The sequence below is a fragment of the Leuresthes tenuis genome, unplaced genomic scaffold, assembly GCF_036924035.1.
Source record: "Leuresthes tenuis unplaced genomic scaffold, fLeuTen1.0.hap1 SCAF_18, whole genome shotgun sequence".
In the NCBI taxonomy this organism is placed as follows: Eukaryota; Metazoa; Chordata; class Actinopteri; order Atheriniformes; family Atherinopsidae; genus Leuresthes; species Leuresthes tenuis.
Window position 1 is genome coordinate 18,938,641 of NW_027325372.1, and position 15,855 is coordinate 18,954,495.

The 15,855-nt window shown below is 41.9% G+C and overlaps 1 protein-coding gene across 1 annotated transcript in view; it reads left to right on the forward strand.

Moving 5' to 3' along the window:
• The first annotated feature begins 3,761 nt into the window (after positions 1 to 3,761).
• dlgap3 (discs, large (Drosophila) homolog-associated protein 3) overlaps positions 3,762 to 15,855 on the forward strand; it is a 61,331-nt gene continuing 49,237 nt past the window's right edge. Inside the window, exon 1 of the mRNA XM_072370880.1 lies at positions 3,762 to 3,838. The gene's annotated coding sequence lies outside the window, so the exon portion shown is untranslated. The remainder of the gene's footprint in view (positions 3,839 to 15,855) is intronic.

The window sequence follows — 15,855 nt, forward strand, 5'->3', positions numbered from 1 at the left end:
CCTGATGTGTTCAGACTTTGGATTCTCTGAATATCTGAAAATACTATGAACATTGGGTGATGAATTCCACTAAGTTGTTGCAAATTTACGTTGAAAGATTTTAGTAGAATTCTTATGTTGTTGACCTGTTTGCCCACACGGTCATTATTCCCACAGAGGTGTTTCTTCTCTGAAACACTAAGGCTCTCTGGAATGCCCTTTTTTAATATCTGTTCCACAAAGCCATTTTTCTACAAACTGTTAGAACAGGCTTTGAAGCTTTTGAAATCTCCCAATTGCAGATTTCTTCTGGGTCCAAAAAAACAACCCAATGTTCTCTGCCCAGAAAGTAAATGAATGTTCTTCTAACTGAAATTACAAACTAATAATTAAAAAAGAAATGCATTTTGAACAGTAAACAGTTTGAACAGTCACTGTTATTGGTATATTTGGTTGATTGGGACATTTTTAAGAATGAAAACTAACTGCCAAACTGCCGTTCTGCTGTGTTGTTTATTTTCAGGATAAATGAAAGCTGGTTAAAGAGCTTTAAAAGTAAAGCAGGTCTCCTGTGGACTTTCCATGCGGCTGCTGCCATTTCTATGGTCTTCATGGTTGCACTGGTGAGGCCTAACCTGTCTTCTCTTGACCTAGTATGAGCCGGCCTCACTGCACAGCCCTGTGGGAGTCCTTGGTGCATGTCTGGCCCTTGTTAATATCCTTACTGCAGTCCCCTGTTTGGTCGGGAGATGAGGACAGGAAGTGGAAGAGAGAGATAGTAGAAAAGGGGACAATCAAATATTGATTGTATTTGCATAAACTGCCGCAGTTGTTTAAAGCCCTGCATGACCTCACTTGCTTAGAAGAATAAAGACGGGCCAAATGTGGAAGAAAGGAGGTGATTAGTCAAACCAAGAGAATGTATGGCTCTCCTGCAATGCGACATAGTGTAGGCTTCTTAATCCCACTGTCCCAAAGGCTACGCCACAACTTGTTCACTTTGTAATTTGCACCAATTATTGCTCCATTAGTGAGACCACTGTAGGGCGACAGAGGATAATGATGCTTTTCTCTTGAGTTGGTCATCAATATAATAGGTTGGGTAAAACACCTGAGGAGACAAAGTCACTTTGGTTCTATTCTTTGTATTGGCTGTGGCACTTAATAAATTTAGCCTTTTCAAAGAAGACAACATCATTGCTTTTCTCTTTCCCTACCTGTTGCCTCGTCATCCTTGTCTTATAGTACCTCTGATTCTCAGAAAACACTTAAGAGGAGCAACTTCCTCTGCCTCTCGTGCCTGTTTGGATATTAAATGTTTAATGCTGTGCTGTATATGTAAAGATCACTTTTACATATTTAGATATTATGAAGAGGAGAACTCTGAGTCTTGCAATGCCTGCCAAAGCACAGAGCATTCAAGTCTATTAGCTCCTCTAGCAATGCTGAAATGAAAAGAAGACATAAATGGGAAACTCCACAGAGAAGCAAAGCGAGACTTGTACTCTACTCTAAGACTCTACTAAGGCCAGTCACATTCCTATCCATCCCTGTTCCTGTCAATCCCAAATCTGAACAGAGAAAAAGAATAAATCTGAGATTAGTTTTTTTCAATAATTTTCCGGATACACAAACATGGTCTCCGACGGTTTATTTCCTTTATCACTTGGCAATTTAACGTGTCATGTGCTTGGGATCTTTTCATAACTTCAAATGTAGGTTATAAAAACAGATACTTTAAAGTCCCTGCATGACATGCAACTTCTATAATTTTTCTTATAAAAAAGAATAAAGTAAATGTATGCAAAAACACCGTTTTTGAGGCACTTTAAAAAAAGTATCTTTGTGTACTTTGATGCTACAAACACTCCCAGGAAACTTTCCCTTCAATTTGTTACGATATACTTTGTATATTGTACAGTTGAATCACACGCAGCTGCACATCTCCACTGAGAATAAAGATGCCTCTGTGCTTACATACAAATATGTATCTAGTGTAAACTGCACATATTCATCTTTGAAGTACTTGAAATAATATACTACAGTGCAACTATATTTGTGGTACTTGTATCCATTTTTGTAGTACCATGAATAACTACAAGTGAAAGCAGTTGTGCATCACTGAATATTGGATGCACAGACAATTCAAAAACAACTTCCAGTTGAGCATCGATCTCAAAGCAAGTGAATGAATTTGCATTGACTCAGTCTGGCAGATTATTATATATATTTTTTTATTTATGGTTGAAACACATGTGAGGCCGGTGTGGGCCTTCACCTGCTGTGTTTGTGTGTCTTTTTTTGTGCTCTACACATGTCTGTGTTTTGGCGGGGGGTGGGGGGGGGTTATGTGTGAGTTTAACCTCATTGCATGTGTATGTGAGAGTCAACAGAGCTGATCAGTGTCCATGCTGAGGGCTTTGTCACAGCTGACCTATATTAGATGAAAGCAGCTGGATCAGTCGCCTGTAGGGACAGCAAAAGAGTTGTGTTCTAATTATCTCTGCTGCTAGCTGGAAAACACGTCTCACTCGCACACTTTCGTGCGCACTGGCATAAGAACAAACACTTCCATACGAATGGATGCCATGCTCTGGTTGATGAGCGACAGCCGCAGATCATCCACGGCAAAAAATGCGTCAGCTCATGTCACATATTGCATATTAAAACCCTTTTGTGATGACTGTGCCCTTCGGTCTCTAGGCGCAACTGCACATCACACAGCTCTGTTGTGCTTAGCATATGTAATTATCAGGTGAACTCGGCTAAATTGAATTTAGGCTGTTGTTGTGGCGTTTGGGAATTGTAGGAACATGTCTTCTAGTAGATGATTCCTCACAAGGATTCAGACAGTGTAAATGCAGACTGTATGCTATAGCCGCTGTTGCCATGGTGCCAATAACTAACACATTCTACAGTGAGCGTTAGCTGTAATGATGCACAGAATGAGAGGGAGGGGGGCAGGGAGCTCATGCTAGCAGCTAACAGTAATTACTGTAATAATGCTAAGGCTAATGGAGGAGTAATAATACGTGGAGTCCTGTGGCATCCTGTAATGCGAGTGCTATTAGCTGACTAGCACTTAGCAGTCAGCTCACACAAACATAGCTTTGGAGAATGTACACACAATGTTCCAGATTTTATCTTATTATCTCCATGTGAATGAACAAAGGTACACAAAGATACACATGCTGTCGTATCAAGTGATACACAATATTGCTTTGTACCTTGCCTTTGCGTGTGTATGTGTGTTTATGTGTTTTCTAAAGTCATTTCACACATTCTGCTACCTTAAGGCCCTAATTGGAAGCAGCACTCATTCATTTAAGCTGTTTTGGTCATCCCCTTCCTCTTTCTTTCTCTCTGATACAGCCTTTTATCTCCATGGCTAATTTCACTCTATCCACTATTTCCTCCCTTTCCTCTCTTCATATCCTCCTGTCATCCCTGCATTTGTGGCTCTGAGGCCTGTAGCGCTCCAAACGGGGTAGCTGAAGTCTCAGTCAGGCAGTCAGGGGAGCTTCTTGTTTTGGGACCAGCAGGCACAGCCGCACATTTTCCACCACATTGCAGGCGCCGCCAGGGACCCATTTACAGGTCAGAGCTTATGGGGAGGGGTGCTTTTCCCATAATGTAGAGAGGAACAAACTGTGGTGTAGAGGAATGAGAGAGAAATGAAGAGAATTTCTCCGTGCCAGGTTGAGTATGATACAGTGTGATGCAGATGCAATGTTTTTCTAGTCTGGGCTCTCTTCATATTTTCTCTCTCTCTTCTTTTCTGCAGACTGGTTGGAACTCAGTTGTTTTACCGCTCTCATCTACAGAAAGACATGGAACACCATTTCCTGATGAGACTGTGGTAAGTCGAAATAATGCACGAGCACACACATGCTAAAGTGGAACTCCTCCAGCTTCTTGTCACCTGTGCTCATATGGTGAATAAATCTGGCTTCTGTCTTGTGCATCCTCTAAATCCATCCCCTGGAGGAGTGCAGAGGTGGAACCTTTCAAGGATTAACCCACATCATTCAAAGAGCTTTGAGAAAGTGGGAATGAGAAGCATGTTGCTTGTACATGATGGCCTGTGGTGCGTTGCGTTTGATCTTACATTTGAAGCGGTATTGATTGATGAAGTTATCTGTCTATGATTAGCTTTTGAAGTTGCTGTTCGCATTGCTAAAGACAACATTCAACCATACATCTTGTACCTCTGCACAGATATGAGGTGCAAGAGGGGCTGTGGCAAGTGGATGCGATGAAGTTCTCGTACTGTTTGGCTGAGAAAAAAAACGAGAGAATGAAATGGAAAGAGAGGAGAGAAATATGTCAGACAAGAGCTGGCTGGTACAATAGTAAAGTAAAAAATAGCAGGCAGGGCTGACCGATTGAGCAGGCCTGAGGTTGTACTGCTATTCTTAGGCTAGTTCTCCTGCTTTTCCTCCCTCTCTCTTCTCTGAATTCTCTTGAGTCTTGTGTTACCGCTGTGACGTCAGTGTTCCACTCTCCATCTGGTGTCACTCTGGATGTATTCTCTCTCAATCTCTCTCAAACCTCAGTCACTTAACTGCCTTTCACTGATCTACATGCCAGCCGTTTGTTATTTTATGTAATCATTACTCCTCTTCACTGGCAACTTCTCAACCGATACAGTAGTGCATCTCTCTTTTTGGTCCAGAGTTGGATTGACAGGGCTCTGAAGCTTCTACTTAGCCACTGAAAAGGCCACTAAATGGCTAAATGCACTGTGTGTGTGTTTGAGTGTGTGTGTGTGTGTGTGTACTTTTTCTCAGATGGCATGGAAGAGGGGGATGAGTTGTGACGTTCCATGCAGTTAGAATTATCAGTTTGAAGTGAAAACCTTCTCCAATATACGTAACATGACCAAAATGGCTTTGCACTATTGAGACAGCGATGGTGTATAAACACAACTTTGTCATTTTAAACAATTTAGCAATTTGCACTGACAGTGTTGATGATTGTAAAAACACTGTTATTCGGTCCAGTCTCTGCAATCCCGAAACCCCCCCACACATCGGCTTCAGGTACGTGTCTGTAGAGATTTATTTGGAAGCTGCTGTTTGACATCCAGGCAGTAAAAGCAGAGGACCCGTCACCCCCCTCTGTTTGCGTTCGTGTGAATAGTAACAGTGAGCGCGTTGCTTTTGGTCCATCCTGCGGGTCGTGGGTGCCAACACAGATTGTTCATAGCCGATAGGTAGTTTGCTAATCACGAGTTTCAGCTTAACAGAGCTTAACTTCATGTGAGGTGTTGGAAGCAGAAGGATGGTATGTTAGTTCACATCACAGGACACATGCAAGTCATAGATGGATTACGGAACTTAAAGTGGTTCAGATTTTTATTCAGACGTCTTCACGGAGACTGGTTTGTATGGCAAAACGCAGATGTTTGCCACGGCCCAATCACCAGGAGAATACGTTGTGGTGTTTTACACTTTCATGACTTTCGCAGCCTCAATCTTTTTGGACACATGCACAACATTAGCTTTGTCAAACAACAAAAACCCTTTTGAGTCAGTGTTCATGTCCTGAACTAAGCTATTCCTGTCCTCTTGTTTTAAGCTGGATATCTCTCCATCGGAAGTTCACGGGTGTTTCTCTTAGAAAACGTAATTGTGTATGCTTAGAATTGGTAACTTTTACATAATCTCCACTTTCCTTACAGAAAATGTAACATTTCTCTGGAAGGGTATTTCTCTGGAAGGCCAGGGTGTTTGGGCACTGGTGGCATTTATTCCCAGTAAGTGTGGCAGATAGTGTGGGAGGACGTGCAGCAAAGGGCCTCAGGACTCTAACCCAGGTGAGCTGTGTTGAGGAACCACAGCACTGTGCTCTCCAGCACCAACCTTAATGTATATTTGACCTCTCTTGTATTGTATCTCTTATATAACATCTTGAGATGCCTGTAACAGTGCAGCAGTTAATGAGACTCAGATTTGAAACGTGTTATGAGGTGAGCATGCTGCAACTTAGGAGCAGACTCATAAATGTGTGGAACAACCTGAGCTGTGAGCTGCTGTTATCGGGGTTAAAGCTGTTGTTCCTTTACCTTTGCTCTGCTGTGGAAAAGACAGAAATCAAAGAGGATAAAGACCTGCTTTGTGAGGAGTGAAACTAAGTGTTAAGATAATAAAGATTGTTGGGTGCAGCGGTTGTCATTGTCATCTTTATTGTGAAATCTGTTGTTGTCGGTCACTCTTGGCACAAGATAACTTTCAACCAATCAGCGTTTCAACCAAATAGCATCATCCCACCAGTCTGGGATATTATGTTTTAGGCGGACAGCATGTCTGTCTGTCTGCATTGAAAAAATGGCCATCTGCTGAGAGCACCACAGACGGCTATCTGCACAAAGGCACAAACACAGCCTTTAGATTAATTTAAGATGAATCAGCTGTCACTGAATGTAATTTGGGGTTTTCCTGAAACACAAGTCGACCTACTCAAGTCCTGTTTGTTGCTCTGAGCTCGCTGGGTGTCAGATTATTTCCTTTGTATTGAATAAACAACAGAAGAAGGGGAAAGTTCTCGAAGAGCAATCTGTACATTTACATCTGTGGTACTGCGGAGGTAACTTTGTTAACGCTGGCTCAGAAGGTAAATGATGTTCATCTGACAGGTCAAACTCCAGGTTAATGCAGTGAGCTGTTTAAAGCACCTTGTCTCTGGATGAATCCTGCCCTCCATCTGAGCTGTCAGGAGATTTTTTGTTATCTTTATTAAGACGATCCTCTCATTACACTGTTCTGATTTAGGCCGTAAGTTGTGTTTGGGACATTTCAGATAAACATGGTCCTCCTTCCTACGGATCCATTAAAGGGTCAGTGTGTCACACTTTTCTCCAGTGACCTACCAGTAATTCTTCCTTCACAAAGGTCTTGCGTTTCGTTATTCAGGTGAAGAACAGTGTCTGAAATGATTCCATTAGCGTGAGTCTATAATTGCCAAGTGTCCCCTAACATTTCTGTCAGATGTTATTATGTTCCTAATAACACACAGTTAAATGTCCTCATATAGCAAATGAATGATACTGATTGTCCATAATCGTCCTTGAGTCTTTTTGCACATTGTGGCAAATTACAGCTTTTCTGTAGAAAAGAAAGTAATTAACCTTCCTTCATACAAATTGGGACAAAAATGGAATGTAGCCACCACTCATATCATCAGTAAAACCCGTGCTTTTTCTATCTTTATGAGTCAAAATACCTCACAGTCGAGGCTGATAGAGATGAACATCACAGAGGCTGATGTGGATGGGAAGGTATAGAGACTTTTGGTTAGTGCAGCTAATATGCTGCCGGGTTTGATGCACCTCCGAAGAGGGAAGCTGAAACTCAAAATCAACTCATTTTCAGCCTCCAGGAATTCAGTGCTCAAAGGGGGGGAAAAACACGGCTGCCTCCAGGTTGCTCCGTAGCTATTACCAGTGACGGCTCATCAAAGGTGAAGTGCTTCAAATAAATGAAGCTGAAAAACATCTTTAAAACTTACTGTTTAGGAATAATGGAAGAAAGATTTTGTTGTTGACTGTGTAAGTTGCCTTTTTGGGGAATGACGGCTTGGAAATCCAGCAGAGATCAGACATTCTGAGTCCCCAGTTGCCATCAATTACATATAAATATGAATATGAGACAAATATGAATTGGATATACTGTCTTGCAGCTAAATCTCATTCATCTACACCTATGAGAGGGTCAGAGGCCCTGACTGACATACTTACATGTACACGTTTTTGAGATTTATTATTATCGTTGACACAGCACTCTGTCCATGCGATGAAGCCTCATTTAGTCTTTTCTTATCCGAGCAGAGACATGTCGGGATAGTTTTGCCCTGAGAGATGTTAAGCTCGTTCAACACTGAAACTCTTTGCTTTCAGTTTATCTTCCAGGGTAACTTTTCATGTTTAGATTTGCTGATAGACTTAATTAGACTGGATGTCACAATTCATAATTTAAGCATGCAATATTGTGTCCCCAACAGAGAGTAGATGCCCAATTGTATAATGTCAGCACTAATGTGTCCTTAAGTCATTTATTTAGTTTAGTTATTTATTTTATATTGCACCACTTCTGAGCAGAAGTCCTCCCAAGACACTTTAAAAAGTCTGAGCACATTTTAAAGCTAATGTGGTTAATATTTCCCTTAGTTTGGATCGTACTACTGCACCCCAGAGCTGTATTGAGGTGCTGAGGGACTAGGGACTTGTTCCTGTGTTCAGCATGCTTTGTGTGCTTAGCTGAGGGGGCTGGACTCGTCAGCCAGTAATCCAGGAAATCAAGTTGTTTGTAATCTCCAAAACAGCAACTGAATAAGTGAAAATGCAAGGAAGGAGGGACTGATGGAAAAAAACAACATTTAAAGATAAATACGCCAGTATTTAGGACTAGATTTGATCTTGGTTCTCCTGCTTGTTATTTAGATGTGAAGCGCCATCCTCTGGCCTCCACATGTGAACCTTTTTTGCTTATTAGATGCGACGCAAGAGTCATCACATGACTATTTCCCAAAATGTTGCGACACGGTGTTACTCTGTGGAGTGCTGTGCAGTTCAGCTGTGTTTGTTGTGTTCAATAGCTCAAACAAATCCGGTTGAAAAGTCATGTCTGTGGCCATGAATCCATAAATGACAGCACTATTCAATGTTTTGCCTTGAGAGTGGGTTAGAGTTCAGGCTAAACTCAGCTGGCGAGCTGCTAATTTCCCTGAAAGTACACCTGTGAAAAAATAGGTAGTCACGATGTGAGTAATTACATTAAAAGTAGCTTCACTGCCTGACCTCAGTTTGTTTTATGCAACGCAGCCAATTCTGCAGAGTCTCTAGTTGTTTTCAGTCTGATTCTGGAGTAAACGCGCGCTAAACCCCAGGGTTTTGTCAGCAGCTGACAACTCTTATGAGCCAGTAAATAAGCAAAGTGTTGACTTTTTAACAGTACACTGAACTCCATGAGAAGTTTTCAATGGAGGTCATGTGAGAGTTATTTTGCAGCCTTCCCTTCCCTCCCAAATAAGTTTCACTTCTGTATTGGTGCCACGTGTGTATCTACACACACATTATGGAGTGCCTGGGTGTATCTGTGCTCACACGTGTTGGTTGTGGCTCTGTGCCCGGCCTTCCGGCCGTCAGCTCATGGTTTCTGGGCAAGTTACTCCAAACAGCAGCTTTTTGTAGTGCTGATGACAGCATCACTCTAGGATGTGTGCAGTTTGGTTTGTTCAGCTGTGATGAGCTGGACAGATCAGAACCTGCAGGTTCACAGATTACCAAGTGAGTTTCTTGATTATCTGCAGTACAGTTTATCAGGAGCAGATTAAAATTAGTCTGGGAATCATTTTCTCTTCAGCATCCGTGCATGTCAACATGTTCTCACCAACTGAATATTGGAACTTATAATTTATTTCAAATAGCATAATCTGAATTTCACTTTAACTTTTTAATAGAATTCCTCAATTTTTAGTTCAGATCAGTAACTTTTTCTCTTTATATAAGGGCTCTTTATAAGGGCTGTCCATCAAAGCAACTCTTAGTTTGGGATTGTTGACAGTATAAAAGAGGCCAAAACATGCATTCCAAGTATCCACTGCTTAGTTCCACATGCTTACTGGGGATCTTTGTGCTGTCGTTAAGCTTGAAAAAGAAAGCCAAACTCTGCTCAGGGAAATAATGCTGACAGGATATTAGAAGTGGTTCACAAAATGCCGAAAATCACAAGTAGAACTGTTCCCAGTTTAGGTCAGCAGAGCGGGTGGTCTGTTCTGTGTGAAACCTTATAATAAACAAGTATCAGCAGTTTGTAATATTCTCTTCTTTCAGAATGACTGCATTGCTAACGCTGTCCATCTTTTATGTCAAACTTAATTCTCTTACTGTCAGTTATTTCCCTCCTTCCAGATGATTTATGGATATCTTTTATCACTGCTGAAAGCAGGGCTCATCTGTTTGGAACTACTCAAGTCCCAAATCATAGTGGAGGGAAAAAAGAAAAGACTCAAAGGCAGGGATGGCAAGCTATGTGCTTTTGCTTGTGTGTGTTTGCATCAGTGCAACAGAAGGAAAGAGCGAGAGATGGTGCTGAGAAACGAGAGCAAGAAGGAGCCAGTGACTGTCTCAGACTTCACATGATTTAATCAATGCCATCCATCACATCTGGATAATTAGACAGCAGCATGGATCGCATGACCAGAGCCCATCAGTTAGAGCACACATTCACACGTGCGCACTCACACCCTTCTCTTGTTTTACACAAATGCATCGCAGTCAAAAAAAAAGAGAGGAGGGTCTCTGCTGTCACTGCGTTACCTCCAGAACCGTCACATGCTGGCTTGAAATTGGGTTTTCTCAGTGATCATTAGATGATTGGGATCCGTTTGAGCAGCCCGTCAGTCTACTGCAGCTTGGTCTCCATCAGGGGGACTTTTATTTCTCGATGCCTAGTTGACTAGGCAGGATTTGTATTGGTAGTAATTCTGTATTGCTGCAGTGTAGAGTTCTCCAACTGCCAGAGAACTTTGAACTGCACAAACAAAGATGGACAGATGGATGAGATATGCTAAATGAAAGAAGTGGACTGAAAATCAGTGGCAACAGGTCTTTTGGAGGGATGAATCCTCCCCAGAGCCCAGACCTCAACATTATTGAAGCTGTGTGGGATCATCTTGACAGAGAATGGAACAAAAGGCAGCCGACATCCAAAGAAGAGCTTTGAAATGTCCTTCGAGAAGCCTGGAGAACTATTCCTGAAGACGACTTAAAGAAATGACAGAAAACTTGTCTAAGAGGGTTCAGGCTGTGCTGAAGAATAAAGGTGCTCAGATTAAATATTGACTTTCAAGCCTTTTGGAACTGTGCAAAGTCTGTTTTTGCACCTTTTTCCCATTTCCGTAGCAAGTTTTTCTTATATTTTATATTTTATATTCACAGTAACTAACTATTTAGCCTAAATCAAGCATACTATAGTTGGATTACAGGTTTGCATGTTCTCAGGGAAACAGACAGCCTGAGATTTTTGATCATTTGTCAGTGTTGCTATTTACCACCATGCAGGCAAAAAAAAATCCAGTGAATGCTGAATGTTTTAAAAACATTAAATGATGGCTCTGCCAATTTCATGCATATCAGAGGAGGATATGTACTCAAACTGCAGATTAGCAGTAATCCTGTTAATATGTGTTTTTTATTGTGTTAGTTCATAATCAATCAACAATGCAGCCTTCACGCTTTGAGTGATCCTGTTTTGATGGCGCCTCTGTGTGTTGACATTGATTTGATGAGGAGGAGCAGCTGATTTATAGCCTCTTGTAGGAATTTAAAACAATATAGACTAATGAATGTTTTCATCCTATTGAATGCATGCCAATTATTTGATATTAAGTGCTGATCTTGGGTGTTAACATCAGTCACTCTCCTGACTGCTTAAGAGCACTGATAGACCTTGCTCTAGTCCCACTCCTCCATCTGTGAGATATCCTCCTGCTGATTGTATCGAGTGACATGAGGGCAGTGTTGGGATTTCAGTGTTTTTCTCCTGTCTCGCTCGACTGCAACACAACTCTCACTTTCTCCTCCTCTGCCACCTTCCAGTGTGCGTATATAAAAAGAGTCACACATTGGAAAAAAGAAAAAAGCCTGCAAATGAAAATCTCATCCTCATTTAGCATTATCACCTCATCAACTCTTCAGATGCCGGCTTTCTCGCTGCATTTCATTTCCAGTTGTGACGAAGTTGTCAGTGCCGGTAATAAGATGGCCTGCGCCTAAAACGGATCCCATTCGTCACGGAAAGCAGCTGCTAAAGTGAGGTAGGAGCAGTTTTGAGGCTGTAAAAATTCAGCCAAATACAAGCTTTGCATGCTGGGTGTGTGCTTGTGCATGTGCTCCTCTTCGAATGTGTGTCTGTGGTTTCAGTACACGAGCGACTGTGTGTTGGCGGAAAAATGAAGGTCATTGAAAATGCCAGTCACTCGCAGCATTTATTCTCCCTCAGCGACCTGTCCTGTCAGTCACAGCAGAAACATGCGCTCGTCCCGCCACAACACCAGCGGAACAGGACACGCACACAGTGCCAGCACCCAATGACTATCGCAACTATGTTTATTTACAGGTCACAGAATTTAGATGTACTTAATGTCTTGAATTATGGCATCACTGTTTTATTGAAGCCCAGGACTTAAGCTGTAAGTCACTAACGCAACTGAAATGCGTGTAACTCACACCCGACACTCACCTGAGAGCCTATTTGCTCTGGATGTGATCCCTTATTGTTCTAAGCTGCTGAAATGATGATCTCTGTGATATCATGTTACACTGATCTTTTTTCTTTTTTTTTTTTAGTCCTAAAGCAGACGTATCAGACAAACTAGATGGCTGACAAACCCAGAGACCTTGTAAGTGAAGTGACCAAGGTTAAAATGATTTGTTTGCAGTTATGGTTACCATGGTGACAGCAGCCTATATCTGGCAACCTGTCAGAAGGCTGCAAAATTGGAACTGTATGTGTATGTAAAATGAAAAGACACCCGGAGTGCACGTGGGCAACAAAAATGTTAACACATCTGATCTGCTTGGAATAAAGTTGATGCTTTACGCCATCCTTGTGACATTGACATATAGATGTGTTAATTATAGTGTGGTGCACTATAGCATGCGTCACAAATTACGCTACGTTTGAAAGAGTTATGAACCATCATCCATTTTCTTTGTTAAACGAATAAAAAAATACATTGAATTTAAGGGCCGATTCAACCTCTTTATAGACTTTTTTTTTTTTTTTAATATAGCGATACAAAGCGATTTTCACTGTAAATCGCACTACTCCTCAGAAATACCCAGTGCCGTGTATACTAATCCAAAAATGTATCTATTACTGCTTTATAGCTTGTGGTCACTTCTCACATGCTCATTACTGGAGAGTCATGGCTTTCATCGGAGCTGTGCAGCCTTCCAGCTACAGGGAGTTATCCTGAAACTAATAGCATTGTTAAACTGCGAATACTGCTCTGGGCTCCAGACTGTTGGTTGTACTGGTGCACTGGTGGTTTTCTTTGAGGGGCACTGCCAGAACATTTAGTGTATTTGGTGCCACCATGATCGATTTGAAGGGTTCCTATTTAGTGTTAGGTCTGGTAAGAGACATTTCTTTTTTGGCTATATTCTGTGGAACGTTGAATTCCTTTATCATTATACCTTTTCTCTGTGCATTACCTGATTTCATTGACCTACTTTTGCTCATGCAAATGTATAGACCTAAATCTTATCAGTATTGTTACCTGTGTCATCACATTGAATGAAGATGTGTGATGCACTTCAGCACACTGAGGCATCCGCTTTGTTCCGTTAGCCAGAGATCATTTTAAGGACGACTAACATAATTAAATAAACAAATCTCCTGAATAGAGAATGGATTTGCAATTCAAATTCCCCCAAAAAGTTGGGAGGCTCTGAAAAATGAACAAAGAATGCTATGGATTGCAAATCTCTTAAAGGTAACATTTCATTCACAAAGGAACATAGAAAACATATCAAATGTTGAAAGTGAGACATTGAGACATTGTGAGACATTTCATGAAAGGCATTTGCTCCTTATTTTAAAAAAAAAAAGAAAGAAAGAAAGTTGGGGCGGGGCCAAGCAAAGGCTGGAAAAGTAATGGGTAGAACTTGTGGTGCAGCAGCATTTCATTTTGGGAAATGAAGTTGTGCTTCATAAACTGACGTGTTTCATTATACAATGTGGTCACCTGCAGAAGGATAATACTTCATGTCTTCATTTTCTTTTAGGGGAGGCTAGAAATGAGAAAAAGCAGATAAAAAAAGAGAGAGTGTGGATTTATTGTAAGTCAAGACATGTGACAGAGCACAGAGAAAAGAGAGTGTAGGCCATATGAAATGCATCACTGAGCTACCTGTCTCCATGAGACTTGACTCTTTCTTTTCGCTTCCTCTTATTATAATTCTATCCCTTTCCACCGCCGCTGTATGTCTTCTCCCATATCCCCTTCTTCTCTCCATCCTCAGTGTTTTATCTCCGTTCCCCTGACTGTGCCCTGACACTCCAAAGCTCTGCTCCCCTCATTAACTCTCTTTTATGGCGCTGCAGATGACAATAATTGGTTTGAAAACAGGAGACAATGGAATACAAGGATTATCCTCCGCTCACACCCAGCACCACCAACCAACACCCACCCGACGAGGACATCACCGCTCCGCATCCTCCCTTCACCCCCTGTCCTCATCTCTCCTGCAGACTCTCTCTTTCTGTCTTTCCTTGAACTCATCTGTTGTTTATTGCGCTTACTGTTTCAGCCTCATCTCTCCTGAACTGCTGTCAAACTAACCCCTTCTCCCCTCTGCTTTGTTCATATTTCCCCTGAGAGCTGTGATGTGACACCCTGCAGAGTAACGTCATCTGTTCCTGCCAAAACTAGAAGTGACATTACTGACACAGTGGCACGCACATGCACACACACAAGCAGAAAGGCAGCTCTGTGAAATGATAATGGCATTTGATTAAACACTGTGACTGACGTGATGTCATCTTTCCAAAGAAAGCACAAAACTGTGACAGTGTGTCGGGGGTGGGGGAAAACAGAGGAGAGGGAGAGCAAAGATGGGAGGGGAGGTGTCATAAGAGGACAGTGGGTGAGGAAGGAGGAGGTAAGCGGGGAAGAAATCAGAAAGATGCATCAATATCCACGTTCACCTAATGCAGAGTGGAAGAGAAACGGTGCCTTACGGTACACTGTTTTCTCTCACGTTTCAAATTGTTGAACTTTCCTCTCTCTATTGCTGTTTCTTATCCCTCTTTCCATCTCTTCCGTCTAATGACGGCTCTCAGGTTTCAGCTTAACTGCTTTAATGTAATGGATAATGGTCTGTAATTCTCTCTGCATGGCCAGAGGTCCACTCATGTACGAGAAGAGAAGGGTAATCAGTTTGTGTGTGTGTGTGTGCTTCTGCTTGGTCGTATTTATTCACACAGGCTCATTTTTGTGAGAATGAATGTATTTTCTCCATGGGGAGTACAAACTTTTTCGACCATACTTTGTGCGTGTGAGTAACTTTGTAATTCGCAATCTGAGGCTGCATCGGTATCATCTGACGTGTTACGTAACCCCCTGTCATATTTAAATGCGCCCTCTATCCAGAAGTAAAGAGCACACACACAAATACGCCCTGTCACAATGTGGAAACCAGGAAGCAACAGCCCCTCTGCGCACCCCGCCACCCTAGAGCAAGACTCCAATGCTCCACCTCCCTGGAGTGTAAATAATAGAGGAATCCCATATGTGTCAGCTTGTTAAACTAGATCACCAACTGTGCGCCCAAGGAAGTTTGGTAGGCTGAGGGGCACCCCAGGGCATCTGGGGTGGTGGGGCTCGAGCTCAGCAGGACTAGGCAGACTGTCTGTCCACTGTTTGTTGTCCACCTCGGGGCAACACACACACAGTGGGGACTGCAACGACCTTACTGTGCCGTTGGGGCATGGCAGAGGCCAATTATATATACACTATCTCTTTTTTTTTTTCCTGTGATTGCTCTCGTACAGTGGGAATTGATCTCTTTTTATAATCATGCAAGCCATGTGTTTATGTCCTTTTGTTACACGATACAGCTACTTTCAGAGACCGATAATAATTCAGGGAAGATGGGCTATTTTCTGGCCTGTTTTCTAAAATATAACAACTTCTAAGCACAGCTATAATAAATACTTCTTTGATAATATGAAATTGGTCTCTTGTGGTGTTGCAATGATTCCACAGAGAATTATTATAGATCTTCTCTGTTCTTCACAGCCTTATGGAGCTTTGAAGCCACTTGACTTCGAATTTGTAACTGAATCTAACCAAAATTCTAGTGATATT